Source organism: Neopelma chrysocephalum, unplaced genomic scaffold, assembly GCF_003984885.1.
Source record: "Neopelma chrysocephalum unplaced genomic scaffold, ASM398488v2 Primary Assembly neopelma1_24, whole genome shotgun sequence".
Classification (NCBI taxonomy): Eukaryota; Metazoa; Chordata; class Aves; order Passeriformes; family Pipridae; genus Neopelma; species Neopelma chrysocephalum.
The window spans coordinates 1,676,425-1,688,496 of NW_020897693.1; the positions used below are offsets into that span (position 1 = coordinate 1,676,425).

Sequence of the window (12,072 nt, forward strand, 5' to 3'; positions counted from 1 at the left end):
TTTGGGAAGATGGGAATGTTTCTGTAATAAGACTCTTTATTCTTGTCTAGATGTTCTGCTCCTAGAGATTAATATGTTTGCATCTCCATGTTTTAGAACTTCTAGTATGTTTAAGAAAGATCAGAATTCTGCCTGCATATTTCTGCTCTTTCTAAAAACAGTGGTTTGTTCCCCTGGGGTTTTAGAACATATTTGTATTATTCTGTAGTTAAATAAAGAATGTGTATCTACTGTACCTAGAAAAGTTTCCTCTTAGAGCTTCTTTTTTGGCGTACTAGGTTTTACTTGAGTTGAAGTATTCTTGAGTATTCTTCTGAAGCTGAAGAATCTCTGTAAAATGGTACTTTGCTTCTTCAGTTGAGATCAGATATTCTGCTTCCCAAGCTGGCATTGTTTTCAGCTTGAGAAAGAGTTCATGGCATCCAGTTTTGAGGGAAGTTGCTTAAAGGTTTGCTGTTTTGGGGCAGCTCTGGCTTCGTGTACATTAAAGTACAAATATAAAGCTTTTGTAAGGTGATGATATTGTGATGTTTGTTATGAAAATAAAGGAAATTATTGTGCCCAACTGAAAAAAAGCTAAGAGATTTTTGGAGCTCCCAGGTTAATTTGCGTTAAGGAGGTGAAGTTCACGATGAAGAATTCCATTGGTCTGCAGAGGTACAGGAAGGTAGTTCATTGTATTTCCTTCCTCATTTAGCCTTTGTTTCCTCTTTTTCCAGTCTTACCAACTCCCCCTCTTTCACTGTTTGCATGTTCACACTCCTCTGCTTTGCAGTGTTTGTCCATTTTTGGGCAGATCCATCAGTTTCTACTGTGCTAGAGCTTATGGACAGATGTCAACCTAAAATGGATCAATTCTGTTAATTTGTGTTTTCTATTATTTGGTGGTAAACAAGGTGAACCTTAGGTTGGTCAATTCTACTTTGACATTCTTTCTTCTGCTGTTGCTCCATGCAGGATGTTGAGGATACTGCATAAAGCCAGTTAAGACAATAGATAACGACAAAATGAACCTTGCATGAGATAAATGAAAACTTACAGGGAGATTGTTGCCTCGTATGTGATATTCCTCTTTTAGGGGAACAGGTTGGCAGCTTGACTAACTCCATTGTTTATCCACTGAAGAAGTAACTTGCGACTTTGCCATCTGGTTAATATGCCCAATTTAGAACTGTATGTAAATGAAATGTTGATTTCAATCTTGAGAAACCATGAACTATTGTTCTTTTTGTAAGCAATAGGCAGATGCTAAATCTTTTTGGTTTTAATCTAGTTGTTTCTGTGATTAATATTTATGCTGGCTGTTTACTGGCAGTATGTCTGATTTTGGCCTCTGTCCATCTGTATACTGGGTAGTTACTTTTGTTCTCAAACACTGTGCAGCAATACTGAGATTTATCTGTAATTGGCACTGGAGCATTTCTCCAGTGCTGAATAATTTTACACAATGCCTGTACTGGGAAAAAATGGTAGCACTTAGAAGCTTGTCCAGCTTCACTGCCTTGATGGTGGAATCTGTTTTCAGGCTGATAAACTGAAATAAAATGTGATCTTTATATTTTACACAGAGACAGGAGGTTATAATTTAATTTCACACATCTAAGTTGTATGAAATATTGCTGTGGAATTGTATGAAGTTGTACAGAAAATTTCTATCCTTCAAATCTGACTTACCTCATTAAAGGGGGTTTTGTTCTCTAACCCAATTTGTTCTGAAAATCCCACCTATCACCATTTACAGAATTAATAGTGTCCTGTAACTGCCTGCAAGTTGTTCTTCTCTGTATTTAAGATAACTTCATTGAGGCAGTTTTTCATCTTTGAAAGCACAGGCATTCAAACTAAGAGTAAAATTATAGAATCAGATTGGGTTATCATCTGATTGGGGACTGCCAAACCTTACAAATAGTTATGTAATTATTTTCAGTTATTTAGATGATTCACTAAGAATCATACAGTTCATATTTACTGTAATAATTAAGCATATTTTTGAAGGCTATGAATGAAATAAGAACTGAAATTCAATTATATAGTGTATACACTATATAATATATAAACCATTTATCCTATAATTAAATAACTGTTCTGAGTTTGATGTTTTTATAAAGATTAATAATTCCATTATTATTTTATGATTAAATTTTTATCTGGGTACTCTAGCGTTTTTATACCAGGTATTATCTACTTTTAAAAAAGCCAAATGTAATAATTGCTTTAAGTACGGATTGTGTATTGTATGGATGTCAGATTCCAAACTGCTGAAGATGCTTCCTTTTTTCCAGTTTTACTCATTCAAATATGATTTAAAAATTAACAAGCTTACTTTTGCTTTTTCATGATTTTTATTTTAAAAATTGATTAATTAAGTATTGCTTACATTGTAAATTCTGTATTTGATCTTGAAAGATTGTACCTGTGATAATCAGAATAAGGTGACTTTTTTAACTCTTTGGGAATGTTCAAGTATTTCTAGTCTGGTGAATGGAGGGAAATATTAAATTGCTTTAAATACTTTGTGAATGAAAGCATTTTCTATGAAACTTCATTGTCTTGAAGGCTCTATGTTAGAATGTACAATCTTTTAATATTTGATTTTATCTTGAGAAATGAGGATAGAAGCTTCTTCATTGGGTTTGTTAAATTGTGAGTTTGTAGTCAGCCTTTACATCTGACTTTACTGCCAGATGCAGTCATTTAAAAGGAAGCAAATTTGCTAAGCATAAAACTTAGTAGTATCATTACTACAAAAGATAAAGCTTTAAGTGTCAGGAAAGGATAATTAGTCAGATCTTGAATACTGGCACGCATATTCCTGATAGTAATATTTACTGAAAAATACTTTTTTGAAATGATTTTAAAACGTTTCACTGGAGGGTTTTATTCCAGATTTATTTTTTTACAGAAAGCTAAAAATATGAATCATAATAAACTTGCCATAATAATTATTTATATGTCTTATGCTTGAAATCTGTTCATATCTTACTTATGTTCCTTGGCTTACTGTTTTCAGTATTTCCAGGTTTTGTTTCCTCTTCATTTGAACATATTTGTCAGCTACTGCCAGGGTTACTATTGGATGGGTATAGCTGGCACCACATGTAGGTGTCAGGAGCTGTAGTGACAGGACAAGGGGAATGGCTTCAAACTGACAGAAGGCAGGCTGAGATTGGATATTAGGAAGAAATTCTTCCCTGTGAGGATGATGAGACACTGGCACAGATTGCCCAGAGAAGTTGTGGATGCCCCATCCCTGGAAGTGTTCAAGGCCGGGTTGGACAGGGCTTTGAGCAACCTCATCTAGTGAAAGGTGTCCCTGCCCATGGCGGGTGTTGGAACTGGATGATCTTTAGGATCCCTTCCAACCCAAACCACTGTAAGATTCTGTGTCCTATTTAGCAAGCAGAGCACCTGTGCAGTATCACAGAATCACAGAATCAATGAGGTTGGAAAAGACTTCTGAGGTCATTGAGTCCAACCTGCGACTGAACACACCTTGTCAACTAGGCCATGGCACTAAGTGCCACATCCAGTCTTTTCTTAAACACCTCCAAGTATGGTGACTCCACCACCTCCGTGGGCAGCCCATTCCAATGTTTAGTCATGCTTTCTGTGAAGAAATTCCTCCTAATGTCCAAACTAAACCTCCCCTGGTGCAGCTTGAGACTATGTCCTCTTGTCCTGAATCTTCAGTTTACAGGTGTGATGATAAAATATACGATTCTAAAGACAAATGCAGTCTCTGCTACTAGTCTGGAGTTTCTGGTGTGGTCCTATTTTACAAGAACTGGTGGGGCTTTAGGTGACTTCTCTGGGAAGTTTGTCTCAGCAGGTGAACAGTCACAGCAATGAGAACAACACAGATCTGCCATTCTGCCCCTGAGAAAGGCACAGAGCCCACTGCAGCATCCACTGTGGAAAAGCTCCCCTTTGCCCTGCCCGTGCTCTGCCCAAAACTGCAATCACAAATGTCCTTGAAATTTCTGCAGTAAGTTTGGCCACATTCTCAGGGTATATGTACACACAAGCCTGAAATTAAAAAGTACTGCTTGACATGCTTCAGCTCCAGACACATGCATTGCAATCAAGGGGCCCCTTTTCCTTTTCCTGTTTCTGTAAGCTGGGAAAAGTCACAAAGATTTTCCAGGTACAGGCATGACTCAATGCCACATATGATTATGCAAATTTAGGGTTTAAAACAACCTTGATAAATGGTATGCTATGTACATGTAAATGGTTAAGAGTTCTATTTCCTCTTCTTATTTTGATAGAACTCCATTTGAGCATCCCAGAAATGGCACCTATCCAGTGGGTCCCTGATACCTTCAAGCAACACTTTCTCTTCAATCAGTTATAGCCTTAATTTAATGGCTTCTGACAATAAACTGGTTTGCACACCCCTTCCCACTGAGTAGAAATCCATGCTGTTTTGAAAAGTGTTAGGCTTTCAGCTGTGCCAAGAAATTCTCTGGCAAACAGCTAATTGTGTCCACAGATAAAGTCTGACAAAAAAATTGCTTCAAGCCACAAGTCAGAGGCTTAACCGTTGTCTGTGTGAAGTTACTTTACAGCTGGTGATCTCGGTTAGTTGGGAATGTGGCTGGGAAGCAGAGTCCTTTGTTCGGGACACAGGCCCCCGCTTTAGCCAGATTATGGAGCCGTAGGTAAAATGGCCTCTTTGCTTTCACTTAACAGGATGCTGGTCACCTTTCTGCTCTGCTGAGCACCATTTCATGACTTCACAGCCCAGGAATTAAACCCGACGCACAAAGCAGCTTTTACCAGTAATTGTCTGCAGATTAAATTAAATGCCTGTTCTCATACAGTGTATCTGAATTGTGTCAGAGCCGCTTCTCAGCTTACACACTTGTTCCTGTCGGTAAGAGGCAGCTACTGGAAAATGTTGCAGTCCTTGGAAGCACGACTCTTAGTGATTTGATGAGAGTACACAGGATTTTGTGTGTTCAACGTGATGTTAATTCTATTGTGTTTCACAATGAAAAAAAAATAGCTTAGTCCGCTCATACAACACCAATCTGTCTTATTGGTGGTAACTACTGTCAGTAGATCTGTTTTGTGCTGTGACTTCTAAATTCCTCCTGTCCCACTCTCTGGAAGTTTGAAATTTTGATTTTATTTTTGTTTACAATTTTAAGGAATGAGCAAAATTCAGGGTTTTTAAATTAGATCAATTTGCATAAAATAATCTTGACTAGTTTAAGTTGTACCTTTTTCCTTTCATGCCGTGCACTGTGGTTTTGTATGTGGAAAGAATAAACCTATTAATTTCGGGAATAAAACATTTAAATGTAAAAAAATTAAAATTCTCTTGTATGTGGAAGCAATAAATCTATTAATTCCAGGAAGAAAACATTTAGACATAACAGAATTAAAAATTACCAGCTGGTACAGCATTGCCAGTTGGGCGCTATCAAAATGAAAGAGTTTATGCTGAAGTGGATTTCTGTATTTCTTTCTTCTATTTTTGTTTTCTCTTGTTTGTTTACTGTATAACTGAATTGTGCAACTGCTTCATAAATCCTTGACTCAGAATGTGCTGCAGCCTGATTTTTGCTTAAAAAATTTATCTCATCGCTGACTGTCCAGCTGGTGTAGCTGATGAATAAGAGTTTGGGGCTCATCATCTTTTTAAAAATTTCACAACCTCTAATTTCTCATCAGCAATATGCTTGGTGGTTGCCAAACTTATCCCACCAATCTTTCAAAGACAAGCACATTACCACATTAGTCAATATAATCTCTGCACAGTTTCTGTAGTGATGTTATATGTGAAAGTCATCTCGAAACTTGAGTTTAGGGTCATAATCGATAAAGATGCAAAGAGAGCACGGACATACCTTCACATTTCATAATGCAGGGGAATTTGATGAAAAGTTGACTGATTTTATGGGATATTTTTAATGAAAATGCCAAAGATCTCTCCTTTCAGAAGGCTAGTGTAGTCTTTAATGAGCAGACAGCCTTTGGAGTGAGTGTTTTTTAACATTAAAGTTTTGATTCCTCCAAGTTTTAACATGTTCTTTTGAAATGGTTAATCAATGGGACAACACTGAGTCACTTTAAGAATGGGTCAAAAATTAAAGTACTCTTTTGAATTGCACACAGAGTTCTATTCAAAAAGAAGATAGAATATACTTTTGAAAATTAAATGCATGTTAATTTTTTTCTGTTAATGTTTTAATTTTTATTTTTTTTAATAAAAGGATTAAGCTTTTTTTAGTTGCATAGAATATGAAACTCTACTTGCTGAAGGGAAACAAACCTGATTGAAAAGATTTAATGCACACCATACCACAGGAATGATATGAAGATTGCAATATAACGCTGGAAGTCTCCGCCAGCATAGTGGTGGATGTATTTTTGCCAACAAGGACTTAGAGAAAGGAAAGGAAAATATGAAGACTATATTTCTAGCAGGACTGTGACATCAAAGCCCTTTCTTAGGAAACACTTGAGGAGATATGTCTTGTGCCTGCAGCACCAGCTGCAAAGCCTCCTTCCAACACGTCATTTGTATTCTCAGCCAAAGGTATCTGGTTAAGAAGCTGAAACTACCAGTCAAATGAGAACTCAATCTGTGATGTTGTTACTTTAAATGCCATGATATCAGGAATACATGATCATACATGTTATTCCACACCAGACTTCGTTGCCTTTTAATTTTTCTTTTTTCTTACAGCTAACAGGGTAGATTTACTTCTTCCTACTCAATCTCGGTCTGATTCAGCCTTTGTTTTCCATTCACATGACCAGAACTCTCGCTCGGGCCCTTATCATTTCATGTCTTGACAACTCCAGTCATCCTACCTTCTAGTCTCAACAAATACTGGCTTGCAACATGTGTATCTCTTAAAATATTTTTCTTCTTGTTGTTTTGGTGTTCCATTGTTCTGCCTCTTGTACTGTGGGATTATTTTATTTAACTTTTTAGGCCGCACCTTACCATCTCTTATTTGCTTGCACTGCTGACTGGATGGCATCTTCTGTGCCAGTCTTTATTCCCCTTTTAAGTGTCTCCAGCAAGTACCTTCAAATTTCCCCCTATCCTATTTAATGCATGGTATTAACTAAAAATCCCAAGCGCTATTTCATTCCTTCTTAATTGGGATCTCTAAATTCTACTGCAGTTTGACTATATAATAACAGTACTAACCTGATTTTACAAAGCTTGTGAGAATTCTTGGCTACCACCAAACGGCACCAAGTTCAACCAGTACTGAACATGACTTATTAAATACACTGTAGTCATATGCCCTAAGTAAAACTTATCCATTACAATATTATGTACTAAAGCTCACCAGGAGAATGTTGTTAATGAATGTCTCCTCCATATCAGTCCATCTAATGTGATTTTTCTTGATGGTGAGTTGATAGTAGTATTTTTGTGTGTGTGTAGGAGTAATAAGGTTTTTTTCAGATATGGTAATGGTATTTTTCCATGTGCATGCCAGCATAGCATAAGAATTTAATTACTATTTAGATACTTCAGGCTAATTTTAGATTCCTCTGAGATTCTCAAAACTACTGCTCCACCAACAGCTTAAAAACAACAGACACCCAAATTCCCTGAATATCATCTATCTGTCTTTGTGAGGTGCTTTGCCTCGCCCAAGATTTTGGTGCAGGTCCAAGTGCTGATTTCCATTACGTTGCACATACAAGGAGGCATTGCAGTATTCAATAGAACAATACTGAAACCCTTCTTTTGAGGAATCTGGCATAAATCTCATCTGAGATTGAGAATTAGTGTCATATTTTCAATGATCTAGAAGTGTATAATGGTTAGGATAGTCAACTAATAGAATTTCTAAAGAAGTATAAGCAGGTTATATTGTTTTTACATAATTTTCAGATTTCACAAATTCCTCTCCCCATTTTCTGTTTGCCTGTGAAATCAAACAATTTAGAAAAAAGCAAAATGTTTGGGTGATGAGCAAGTGGAAGGGAAACTTATCTAGTTATCTACTTATGTATCACAGTGGCTTTGAGCTACTTCATTACGTGTCCATTAGTTCATGTTACAATTGATACCAAGTTAATCCTATCAGAACTTAGTAGGTTACACAGCTTTGGAAGTGATAATATGGGAGGCTTCTGGAAGGAAGTAGTTTGCAGCCCTAGATTGCTATGAAAAATTTCTTATTATCTTCATCACAAGCTGGGAGAAGGACACCGTGGGCTCTTGGGGATCATGAAGGAGATTACATTATTACAGGAAACAGCAGTATTTTTGTTAGAAGCACATATACTACCAAAAATAACAATGTACTCCAAGTAAATTTCCCAAATAGGGTGATGGCAACTTCCTAGATTCTGTTTCTTTTAGTTTTTACCCTGTTTGAGCAGGGAGATTGGACCAGGTGACCCACTGGGGTTCCTTCCAAATTTATGCATTCTGTGATTCTGTGATTCCCAAATACTTATTTCTCTTTCTAATCAATGTCAACATAATCCAAGAAATTATTTCCCAGATGGAGTAAACCTTAACTTTCCCTTCTGATTTAATTTTGAAGAGTGAATTGTATTGAACTTCTCTTAAGCAAGTTAGTTGAGATTTCTGTTTAGTCTGGAGGAAATAATCATAGAAAGTAATTTTATAATATGGTTAATCACTACTGTAGCAGAGCAAATTTTGATGTGTTTAATTTGCAAGTGTATAACATTACTATATGTCACTGATTTCTGATAACTTCTAATTGTGCAGAGGTCTATAGGAAAATTAATTTGAAATTTAAATGTGCAGATAAGTATTGGATGAAGAATTAGTATGAAAAGTAAAGAGTAAGGAAAACTTGGCAAAAATGGTGAGATAAAGGCTCTCTATAAACGTTCCCATTTGTGTAATTATTAACAAAAACAGTCTGCGAAGTTTTTATTGTATTCTGAGACTATGCAAAAATGAATTAGAAAGTGTTTAGGTATAAATTTAGCATATTTAAAGTAACATTCCTTAAAGAATGTTTGGAATTGAAAACTGTATTTGTAGACAATGTGATAACTGTAAGAAGGATACCTTGTGAAATGGAGCTTTATTAAGCTTGATCGCTGCAAAATAAAGATCCAATTAAGGAATTGAAAAGATAAAGAAAGACCATCTGTGAGGGAAATTGCCACAGATCTAATGATAAGCTAATTTTCCGGATAAAGTGGGTACTATACTTTGCAGGGGATGAAGTAGAGAAGTTAGAAATCATTTTAGATTGCGTTTTTGCCAGGAACATGAGCAAATTGGATAAAAGCAGTGGAAACAATGCTTGTAGGTCAGTTAGACAAAACTTTATAAATACATTCTTTCTTTCTAGATGGTGACATTGCATTCCCCTTTATTTCTGAAAATGCTTGAAGCAATGAGGTGGGAAATGTCTTTTTTACCCTGAGGCATCTTACCTGATTTCTAAAAGCCAGCAGTGACCATATGCACCATAAGGAAAATTTTGTCCCAGATGTTATGTTATTCTGCATGGCATAAAGTTTCATGTGATGGAGCATTGGTAGCTCTTGTATTGTTTAACTGGAGACTGTTTTCCACTAAAAACTGATTCTCAGTCAAGTTTGTTCTAACTGAAGAAGATAAAGTTTATTTTATCAATCTTTTTACAGGTAAGTTTTGAGGTTGTTGCAAGCAATTCCTTGCCAAATAAAAATAGATTGCATGTGTATAACTTCATAGAGAACTAATTAGGAAGCAAGGTTGAGTGGTGATTAGAGTGCTTCACATGGCCTGCTCAAGATTAATATCACGGGATATCATCATGACTTGCTTTGTTACTCTGCACAAATAAGGCTACTGAGAAAACCAGAGACATTTGTTTAGAACTTCACTTGGATTAGGTGAAGGAAGTAGTATGGTATTGCAGGTGCTTTCTGAAATGCTGAGCTTTGCCTGTGCACATTGATAAGTCATGTAAATAACAGTTCAGTTTGTAGATGAAAAACTTCCAAAATTGCCCTATTAGTAAAGGTTTGAGATTTTTTCCTTAGATAAATCTTTGATTCTATATATTTTGCATGAGCAGCTCTGTTCAGCATGATCAGGACCAGTAACTCTCCTGAATGTTTTTAGATCTTGTCTGTCTGGAGCTGATCAGGAAAATTAAAGGTATTAAGACTATGTATGTCACTGAAGTATTTTAAATCCCACCTCTTACTTGCTTTATATCCCCTTCTCTTCAGTGAACTTTACTATAGAACTTTAACTGCTTAGCTTACATCAATATTGTGTATTTCTGTGGAGAAGAGCTTGCTGTGTAGTTCTATATTCTCTAATTACGATAAAAGGACTTAAAAAGCACAAATAGAAGGATCCTGCTGTGGGATAAAGGCAGACAAAATACATTCTACAAGGAACTTAAGTACGATAATAAACATTGAGATATACATTTAATCTCTGTACATAAAATCAGCACCTTTCTGATCACATCATTCTATTTTTTAATAATGTTAAGCAGACATTTATCCCTTTTTTTTTTTAAATTCTGTAGTAATATCACTTTAAAGGTGGCTATGTCCCAGCCTTTGTAATTGGCTTCTTTATTTTATCTAAACTTTTTAGATACAGTTAAATGTTTCTATGATTGCCAGAACTATAGGTGCCACCTGCCATGGCAGGACTCATAACTAATCCAGTATTTGCTGGTCAAGTGAAAAAATTTAGTATTACTGCCAAGTAAGCTGCTTAAATACTTTGTTTCATCCATCTGCTCTCTTTTTTTTTCCTTTTCTTTTCAAAATACAGGCACATCCAGACCACAGCTACTTTTGGTCCTGTCAGCTACTTGCCACATTTAACAGAGAGAGAGGTATGTTGCATGAGTAGTGCTTGAAGCTTGATTTCTTTGGCCAAAGGGTATCCCTTTATTTTAGTTTGTTTTGTTTTGTTTTCCTCTTACCTTCTTGATGCCATGGGAGTATCTTTAGGACAACCTATTGCTGAGTGTCTCCACTCAAGTTTGTGAAACCAAGAGGCAGTGCAGGACTCAGGCATTCAGAAAAAGCTTGCAGAACTAGTCCCTGAAGCTTTTGCCCCCTGAGATGTTTTGCTTGAAACTGGTTTTAGGTATAAAGCCTAAGTTCTGACCTTTGTGAGGAAATAATGAAAGGTAGATAGTTAAAGGCCAAATGCCAACCGTATTTGTCACCTTTTGCAATACATCTTAAGTAAATTAAGCTTGCAAAAGCCCTAAAACAGCACTCAATCCAGGGGTGGCTGTATACAGAAATCGCACCCTCTTTCATGGCAATTTTGGTTTGTGCTTGGCCAATCTATGAGCCAAAGAGTTATTGTGGATTGGATGATGTCATGAAGGTCAGAGGCTGAGCCTGAAGTACGTAAATGCATGTATCGCTGTTATTTATCTTTTACATTTTTTCTATATAAAAGTCTGTCCTAATATATTCACCTATTTTCTGCCTTTTTCCAGTCCTCAGTGACTACTACAACTATGCCTGTGTAATACACATAGTATTTCTTCTGTTCTTAACATGCCTGATTTATTTTTATCAACCTATTGGCCTTTAGCTACAAAAACAGTTACAGCACTCCATAATATAAAAACAGTGAACACCTTATTGACATTTAATTAGTATCAGTATTGGATCAATTTCAAATTAAAACTGAAAAAAAAAAAGTATTTTGTGCTGTTCACACATAGTTTTGATAGCCAAATGAATCCTTTTCTTTAGGAACAGTTGCCTTAGACACAACAAATGAGATGCAGTTTGGACACAAGTTCTTAGTTATTGGAGAGAAAATGGAAGGGGTTTGCTGATAAATGGTCCTGTCAAAAAACAACTCAAAGTGTAGGAATTACAATTCTGCACTAATAGAAGCTGGTATAAGATCTGTTCTGTCTTACTGTGGAAGCCTCTCAGAATTTTTATGCTGGTCTCCAAGATGCCTAGCTCAAAATTTGATGTCAGTAAGCCTACTGGCATTTTACAAGCAAAGATGATCCCTACCAATTTCAGATAATGCGCTTAAATCTATAGTCCCAAAGAAAGACTTGTTTTTTAATAGTAGTAATCCTTTAATTGACTGGGTGTGGAAACACCACA

General features: G+C 36.2%; 1 long non-coding RNA gene across 2 annotated transcripts in view; it reads left to right on the forward strand.

The window, feature by feature from the left end:
- The window catches only part of LOC113975528, a 29,686-nt gene extending 18,866 nt beyond the window's left edge, over positions 1-10,820 (forward strand). For both annotated transcript variants that reach the window (XR_003536837.1, XR_003536844.1), the window contains exon 4: positions 10,754-10,820. This is a non-coding gene — a long non-coding RNA (uncharacterized LOC113975528). The remainder of the gene's footprint in view (positions 1-10,753) is intronic.
- The last annotated feature ends 1,252 nt before the right edge of the window (positions 10,821-12,072 follow it).